Raw genomic sequence first — 7,633 nt, 5'->3', positions numbered from 1 at the left:
ACTAACAAGAGAAAGATTCATTAATTTAAATAAATATTTAACCAGAAATGGGCCGGTTCTTAAGTGTTATTCAGTTAAGCCCGATGAGAGGGGATACAGCTGTGCACATGTCATCATTAACAGACGTCGTTTAAGAGTGACGTTTGAGTGAACGAGGACATCCCAATTAATACCTGAGGACTCCTCTGTCCTCGCGTCACCTCCTCGTGTCTCTCGCTCGCATCTTACGGAGGCGGAGCTAAGATGCAAGGAAGGGACGTGAGTGAGGGAAAGGAGGAGTCGAGGAGGGGTATTGGGATGAGGCTCAGGAGGGACATCTGGATGAAGCTCCTGTTTGTCTTCATCTGCTGTTCCCTTTAGGGTTCACTTTCCGTCTATCTTCTTCTGCTCCAGCCTCAAGTCAACTCTCTGCAGCCTTGATAGGTGCAGTTTATGCAAAATCATTTAGATCAAAGCCAAAGAAAACAGCGTTAAAGTTTATTTTACCCATCACTATCACCAATTGTAATTTATTTATTTCTGAATAGAAGAGGCGGCAGTTTCTTTCTTTCTTTTTTTCCGACTAAAGAGCAAAACCAATTCATCAAATGTCTTTATCCTCTCAGTGAAAGGTTTAACATTGTGTTGTGGGAGCTGTCTCTAATACTTGATCAACATTTTATTACCTGTAGAACATTTCCCCATTTTAACCTCCAATATTAAAAACTCACTTCTTAAATTTGGTCCTTGTAATTCAAGCTTTCAGTAATAACTTCTGTTGATCACTTAGCCTCGCTTTTTATTCTAAGTAAAATCAATGTGTCCGCATCTCTTCTGACGAGTAGCAGAAAATGTTTACAGGCGCAAGTAAAAAGATCGAGCTGGATACATAGAGGTGATTATAGAAAGACAAATGTATCGCAGAAAATTGGAAAGCGCATAAAAAATAAACAGCAGGTGAATCAATAAGAACAAATATTTCCCTGCTTTTGGATTATGATTATAGGACAATTTCTACCTAGCGGCCACTTTTCTCAGTTTTATAATGTTTTTACGTTTATTTTATTACTGCAGGAGCTAAGCTTTAATAGCACTTACTCCTTCTTTAAAATGTTTGTTATAAGACATGCAGGTTTTTCAGTTTCCTATTACATTATTATAATAAAAATAACTAGGCAATAACAAGTTTAGTCCAATTAGTTTAATCCATGGACTTAACCTTGTTAAAAAATCCTCCCCTTGAAATAATGTGTGTGTGTATATATATATTATATATACAATTATTTTTATATTTTTTATTTAAATACATCCAAATATCATGGGAGTGGTGTTGATATGTGGTGATGATTTTATAATTTTTTTTATTCTTATACGTTGGGGGAAAAACCACTTTCAAGGTTGTTGTTTTTTTTGTTTTCTTTACATTTATGTAAAAAAACTAAGATTTAGATTTGGCTGGTAAATTAATTTATGTTGTAAAATGTAAATCCATTTGTATGTAAATATATTGTTATTGGTATTATTATTTATTTCTATATGTTTTATATCCAAATATGAGTGAACATAAATGTCGAAAGTGTGCAAAAAACGACATTGTAGTCAAATAATGTAAAAAAAGAATGACTTAGAACAGTCTGTACATTTAAAAAAGAACATAGAATAGTATGTCGAAAATATCAGAAAAAATATTAAATAAAAAGTGGGAAAAAATAAGGAATAGTTTTATTAGTTTCACATTAGCAATTTTATTTATTACATTTTTTTTTTAAATAACTAAATTAAATAAGTATTATGAACCTAAAGTTGGCTCAACTCAATACAAATAACTATTATCAACTTAAAGGTGGGGTAGGTAATTTTGGAGCAATCAGCTCGAGTGCGCTAGAATTTGAAAATACACAGCCGGAAAAAATCTGCCACTTCCTTACAGAGCCCCTCCTCCAACACACACGAACGCGCACATGACCAATGAGGGCACGAGATGAGTTTGTGCACAGATGGAAGGCAGGCAGGTAGGCCATCCAGTTGTTTTAGCCGGGCCGGCTCAAATGATTGGTCGTACTTTTTACAGTTCTAAGATACTTAAGAACTTAAGATATTCATTGCTATCGGGATGTTAAGAGCATTCCATGGAATATAACTAAAAGTGTATCTCGAGCCGGTTTCTCAAACGTACCTACCCCACCTTTAATAAAAGATAATTGGTTCAATATTTTTTTTTTATAAAAGTAATACAAAATAAATAAATAATTATCTTAATTTGTATAATATTTACCAACAACTCAATAAAATAACTATTATAACATACAATAAAATAGTTAGTTGAGCTTCATTGAATAACTTTTGACAACACTGATTAACAAAATTAAAATGGATGACTCACAGGAGTGCATTTCTTTTTTCTAAAGCTTTCTGCCCTCCTGCTTATTAATTGAGTTTTCTGGTACCTTGTCTGCATTAATTGTCTGTATTAATATTGAATTATAAGAATACATTATATGAGTAATTATTAAAAAGCTAAATCAGATCAGAAAATGTGTTTACACAAGTTAAAGTAACTTTTTCCCTTCAGCCTGTTGCACCAGGCTCCTGCTCATGGTTACCGTTCTCTCGCTCTGATTGGTTTCCCCTGGTTTCAGCCATTTAGCAGATTAAACACTGAGCAGGAGAGGAGTTGGGAAAGCAGACCCTCACCCCCCCCGAAGTCAACCTGCTGCCTGACGTCTTTTGTTTTTCTGGGCAAATCAGACGGCCTGTGGGGGAATTAACTGATGAGATCGGGCTGGTTGCTGTAGAAACATCACATATTATAAGTCCGGACTGCAGCTACTCTTCACAGGAAACAGTGGTGTGCAAACACACAAGTAATGCCAGGTTTTATTTTCTCTGCAATCACTTCCTGCTGCCGGATGCTTCTCTACCTTCCTCTACAGTAAGTTATGACGTTATGAAGAGAATTGGACAAGAAATGAAATGTTTCTGCAGAAATGCTGTGTCATATTGATCGGATGTCGTGTTGCTGGCCCCTGGTGGCTCAGGCTCACAGTGTGCTCAGAATATATCCGAGTGATTTCACCTGTCCGGTTGAGGGAGTGTAAACCTTTATTCAATGCATAAAAGGTTTATGTGGAGCTCTGTAATGGAGTTTATATTGCTGATGATAGAGCTGTACCTACTGCCAACAAAGCAAAACAAAACTACTTCCCATTAAGATAAATTGTTCTTCTTTTAAATTAGAGTGATTGAAAACAAATGGATCCTCCCTTCAAGACATTCTTTACACAAATATAGTTCCTGTATGATCAACCTACAAGAAGGGGAGGCTAAAAGTGATTCAATTAAAAAATGCATTTATACATTTGAAGGCTCTGCTGTTTATTTATGAGTCGGAGCACGTCTTTGTTTCAGGAGATGGACGTCAGGCTCCCTCTTCATCCTGAGAGGAGGCAGTGTTGTCATGCAGAGCTCACATCTCTATCAGCCATCAATGCCCTCTGAAAAGTGTGTGCATCCCCCTCTTCCACTACAACCTCTCAGTATAAAGTGCACTGCTGATTCTTTTTTGCACAATGTAAACAAACACTGTCTCTCTGATACGGTGGCCAACAGGTGCAAACACAATGTCCGAAAATACTTCCCTTACCTTAGGGGAATTGGCTGCAGCTTCAGAAAGGATGCAAATTAAATAATACCTTCACCTAATTGACAACACATTCGCTGCGTTTACTAAAAGTGCTGCAAACACGAAACGATGAAACAACTAAAAGCTGTAAGAAGTTCTAAACATGATAACCAGGAGACACTAAAAAAGTGAAAAAGCTGGGATCGTAGCGCTTGTTGACGTTCTGGGCTCTTTTAGTAAACGCTGCACACGTTTCATCAGGTTGATGAATGTTTTCTAAATGCAGCACATGTACAGTAATGTCAAGCTACTGAAGATGTTTCTTCATTTGTGTGTGTTTTTGCACATTTTTTAACTTCAGCGTGTTTCTTCTAATGAAAATGTTTTGGGTTGCATTGGCACCTGTTGGCCACCGTACACTTCTCCTCTTTCTGTGCAGGCAGAGTAAACCAGAGTTTGACGGAGACAGAAAGTTGGAGTCACCTTCTGCTGTTGGAACCGTGACATGGAGGGCCAAAGAGAGGGCAGTGAGGCTCAGCGGGGCCCCTGTGAGCTTGGCCTCGGGACAGATGGCAGGTGCGGACCCTTGGACCTGTTAATGAGCAGGTCGTGCCAAGTGGTGTAGGACACGGGGACAAAGGTCAAACTACTGAGCTGGATATCAGGGGGACGCCACGTCCGTCTGCTAACATGCAGAAACTAAAAGTCTTCACAAGATTTTTACGAAATATTAAAAGGGTGGGAAATGTATATTGTCAGCTAATTTAAAGCTTACTTAATGAAGCATCTCCAATTAATTTTCCGTCCTCAAACAAAAGTTTATCGGTTAAATGATGAGCGAAATGATAGCAGAGTTTGTGGTGTGACGGGCCGTATAAAACTGTCTAAAGAAGGAATTATGCAGAAGCAGGTGATGTTTAATGACACTCACAAAGAATACATCGAGAACTTCAACATGCAGACCCTTTCTTTTCATTGTAGTTGCTGCAGGAAGGCATCTCTTTATTCGCAGTTTGGACAGGAGGATCACATTGACAAATACTCTGCAATAAACATTTACCATGTGAGTACTGGTGAGTTAGTATAGCACATGTTTTCTTTGAGAAAAGCTAAGAATAAAACTAGAGAATCTTAGGAGTTTGAGAAAAATAGTCAGATCCAGAACACATAACTTGAACTTCCCATTATTTTTTATATAAAGTGGATTTTGGGATTTGGCATCATGTCTGTGTGAGAAACATTAAAGTGTGTAAACTGCAGAGGGAGTAACATGTTCACACCTTCGATTAGTCTGGCTGAAACTTTGATTGGCTCCATGGAGGCGTTGAAACACATCCAGATTGATGTATCATGTTTTAATAACCTTATCTTTGACCCTTGTATTCTTTCAATATCTGCAATGTATGTATCTGTTAATATTCATATGTTTATCACTCAGATAGAAATGCAAATTTCTCATCTGCAATTCTGATTGGGAAAGAAAATAATTGCGGGTTATTTCAGGTCCTGCCGGAGCTAACACACTCTTCGTTTTGCTCTCATTTGTGCCGCCTCTCATTTTCAGAGATCATGATCTGCATCAGCTATCGATCTGACGCTGGAGCTGTTTTATGTGAAGCCAACACTTCAGCACGGTGTGAAGAGGCAGAGACAGGCGGCATCCTGGGAGCTCATTTGTAAAGCGTACAGGTGTAAGGAGAAGCAGAGGAGACAGGTATGAGCGTGCAATGGATGACGGGGGTACACAGTGGACCGGTGACAGGAGGACATCAATAGTTAAAGCTTCAGTGATGTATTGCATTTTGTAGTTTTTTAAGTTGAAGTTGAAAGTGGTTTGGGGATTGCTGCGGCCCACACCCAGCGCTTTGCTCGGCTCTGTCATATTCAAGAGACGTGATGCTTTCAAACGTTATTGTCAGGCATTATCAGTCATCAGCCGCTCACCGGAGACCTCCACCTGGAGCTGAAGGGCGAGACTGGCGGAGCATGCAATCCAAGCTTTGTGAACTTATACCCTGACAAAGTCTGCTCAATTCATCTATCAGCGCATAGATTTTTGGTCTTCCATGCAGTTTAATATAGATATTCGAGCATCAGATGCACTTTTGGAAAAAGAATTGATGGTAGCTGCCATGTTTCTCTCTACATATAGGAAAAAAACAAACTTAAAATTAACATAAGCTTGTTTTTATTTGTCCCACAATGATTTACCTTTCATTTGTATTTATTATTTGTAAATATCAACCAACCTCAATTTACAATAATTAAGTTAAAGGTCCCATGTCATGGCCATTTCTACTGATCATATTTCCATTGTTGTTCTACTATAGATTTATATTGTGCAATTTTCCAAACTCACATTGGTTTCTCATACAGCATCTCTGTATAGTATGTGTATTCACTCTCTGTCCTAAACGGCTTGTTGGAGCTCCTGCCCCCCCCCCCCGATTACCACGTAATCAAGTGTACGATTGAATTTATACGATTTACAATCGTCGATTATGACCTAACTTCTCCTCTAAATCACCGAATCATCTAAATAGTATTTTCTACGTGTTTATTTGACTAGTTTTCTTTAAAGAGTAGTGTCTTGGTTTTGTGTATAAAAACATCTTGCACCGGTACTACACAAAGAGTATTAAGAGAAGTTGATGGTACGGTTTCAAGTTATTTTCGATTATCTACGTTCTTATACGAACATACCATTTTTCATTTTTAGCTTGGTAAAGGGAATTTTACCGAGCTTTTTCGATTGTTGAGCTCTTGTGTTTGTAGTCTTGGAGCATTATTTCTGTTTATGTGCCATATACACCTAGACTGTCATCAGCTCTGTCTGACGAACAGTTTTACACCTTTTTTGTGTGGGTATTTACCCCTAACTATCGTAATTTCATTCAATTTTGTCCGTCCAATAGTGTACGTATCGTTTGGCAGATCCAATGACGTTCGCAATGCAACGTCGTCGCCAATAGTAAGTACCACTTTCGTGGCTTTTCAAACTGCAATGAAACTTCGAAACGTCCTGACAATTCATTCTGACTCGTCGTCGGTCCGTCTGATCATGAAAGTAAGGTTGCAGTCCCTCCTAAATACAGCGTATTCGGGGTCGAAATAGTCTGATTACAACCCCTCTTTGGAAGAGAGTCAGTCTTTTCTCAAGGATACTCCTTTAGACTTAGTCCATCATCTAATGTTATATCCTTCGTTAAAAAAGCCTTTTTTTACCTCTATCGATCATAAAGAAATTCCATCCTGATGCATACTTCCGGCAGTACATTATTTAGGTCCGAAGGTGAGTCCTAATGATATCTACCGTGACAAAGGGAACGTCTCTTCTCCGCGAGCGGGTCTTTGTTCTTCGTGTAGTGAAGTTGTACTACAGGTACGGCACTGTTCGTCGTTGTAGAGCCACGCCAATTTAATTAGTTTTACCCCCTTTTTGTATTTATTTAGATAAATCGTCCAACTCTCACCAAGAAAGTAGGGAGGTGTACCTTGGTAATTTAGTACATAAGGGGACTCTAAACGACCTTCTCTGAGGGTACTACGGCGTCCCTTTTGACGGAGTCCTTGGACCTCTCCAGCGTGTTGTTACGAAGATATAGGTTCCATAAAACTAATCTCTACAGTGTCTTGAGAAAAAAAAGTACTACCTAGATGGATTAAATAACAACTAACCCGATCCCTGTCAACACCATTTCGTGTACGTGCCACAGTTCCCCTGGAGGCATCTAACCCACGACGTAGGGGTTAGACCGGGGGGGCTACAGAGCGCAGGGCGGTCTAGGGGTGGCGCCGTTCGTCCTTATTGGGTCGAGTGTGACAGGGGTGGGAGCTCGTTCTCGGCGCGTTGCAGGGCGGTTGTGCGGTGGAGTTCTGGGGTGCGTCGTAGAGTTTAAAACGTAATGACCACAGTAAAAGACCACATTGCGTGATTGTTTGCGTAACTTGTGTAGTAGTGACTACGAGGCGACATTGTCCACCACTAGGGAGTTAGTCTTGTCTAACCGTTCCGACTGGTTTGTCTCGTGT

General features: G+C 39.3%; 1 long non-coding RNA gene across 1 annotated transcript; it reads left to right on the top strand.

Annotated features, from left to right (window-relative positions):
• Positions 1–3,417: 3,417 nt before the first annotated feature.
• Positions 3,418–4,664, top strand: LOC104948672 (uncharacterized). Its single transcript, XR_798719.1, has 3 exons — positions 3,418–3,480; positions 4,041–4,177; positions 4,583–4,664. It is a non-coding gene; the product is annotated as an uncharacterized lncRNA (long non-coding RNA).
• The last annotated feature ends 2,969 nt before the right edge of the window (positions 4,665–7,633 follow it).

This window comes from Notothenia coriiceps, unplaced genomic scaffold (genome assembly GCF_000735185.1).
Source record: "Notothenia coriiceps isolate Sejong01 unplaced genomic scaffold, NC01 NC01_scaffold00000339, whole genome shotgun sequence".
NCBI classification, from domain to species: domain Eukaryota; kingdom Metazoa; phylum Chordata; class Actinopteri; order Perciformes; family Nototheniidae; genus Notothenia; species Notothenia coriiceps.
Note: the sequence above shows the minus strand (reverse complement) of the source record. Positions and strands in the feature narration are given on the sequence as shown.